The following is a 1,566-nucleotide window of genomic DNA, read 5'->3' as shown; positions in this document are numbered from 1 at the left end:
TTCCCGCCCGGAAGTGCCCGCCCGTCACCTAGGCAACAGCTCCCGCCCCCAGCGCTCACTTCCCTTCCGCGCCGCCGGCTGCTCCGGCCGCCCGGGGGTCGCCGGTTCGAGTCCCGCGGGGTGCGGACAGCGTGGGGTGCAGGGCGGCGCGGGGTGCAGTGCAGGGCGGCATGCGGTGCAGGGCGGCGTGGGGTGCCGGGCGGTATCTAGTGCAAAGCAGCGTGGGGTGCAGGCACGTGGGACGCAGGACAGCGTGGGGTGCAGGCACGTGGGGTGCAGGCATGTGGGACGCAGGCACGTGGGGCAGGCAGCCGGGGGTGGGGGTGGGGTGGCACTGGGGTGCCTGGCACAAAGTGCCCATTCAGGGCCACCCTACAGCAGCAGCACCCGGCCCCCGCGCGTGCCACCCACGTGGGGTGCAGATACCTTCGAGTAAACCCCTTACGTCCGGGGGCAGGAGGGGTGGCCCGGGGTGCACCAGGCGGTTTAGCCCGCCGTAAGCACCCGGATTTAGCCGGAGGAGCCGGTGCCAGCGCGGCCTGGGGGCTTTCGCAAGCCCCGTGCTCCCAGGGAGCTGGAGCTGATGCTGCGGGGCTGGGGGGAGCGGGTTCGCCCAGGGCCAGGGGCCGGGGAGGGGGGGATCACCTGACCTGGCCACGAGATCCCTGAGGGCTCTGGCCACAGCTCCTGGGGGTGGGTCCCCCTTTGGGGTGGGTTCCCCCTTGAGGTGGGTCCCCCTTGGGACTGCCACCCCTCCCAGGGCTAATTTTCCCAGGAAAAACCACCCACTTGGTGATGCCATGGGTTGTGCATGAGTCTGCAAAACTTTCATCTGCAATAGGCACGACGCCCAGGTGGTCTGGGGAGCACAGGTCCCTTCTGCCATCCCCATACGGGGCTCTTGGGGCTGTTTGGGAACCCCCATGCTGACGGTGTCCCCCCGTCACACACTGTCTTGCTCACTGGGCTGCAGGCAAAGGTCCAATGAGCTCTAGTAAGAAGCTGAGCCTGGCACCAGGGCTGGTGTGGGAAGAGGAGGAGGAGGTGGCACGGGGTCTCCCATGAAAACCAGCATGCAGTGCCCCTGGACATGATGGCATCACTTGGGGTCTTGGCACAGGACCGAGCTTTCCCTCCTGGCTCCTCCCTGCCCTTCATCTGGAATCTCGTGCCTCCCTCCTCCTCCCTCCCTCACAGCGGGGTCTCAGCTCCATTTGCAGGGCAGCCCTGTGGAAACCAAATCCGTAAATCCCGATGGCATTACAAAACATGCCTTGTGTAAGCCCCTTCAGTCCTGCGCTGGTACTTAGCCCAGCCCCACCACCTCCCCAAAATCCCTGTTGTGGTATGAGCCTGCCTGAGCTCTTCTCCTGGGCTTGGGGAAAGAGCCGTGCACAGCCTTATCCTCACCGCGTTCTCACCTGGCTCCCACTACTCTGGGCTCAAAAAAGGTTAAGGCTGCAGGGGCTCCCCTGCCCCATGTGGCCTCAGCATGCTGGAATGTTCCAAAAACCCCATTTTTCCATCCCAGTGCACCCACACGCAGGCTTAGTGCAGTCCTTGCTG

This window comes from Falco cherrug, chromosome 7, assembly GCF_023634085.1.
Source record: "Falco cherrug isolate bFalChe1 chromosome 7, bFalChe1.pri, whole genome shotgun sequence".
Classification (NCBI taxonomy): domain Eukaryota; kingdom Metazoa; phylum Chordata; class Aves; order Falconiformes; family Falconidae; genus Falco; species Falco cherrug.
The sequence above is the reverse complement of the archived record's forward strand: the minus strand, read 5'-3'. Positions refer to the sequence as shown.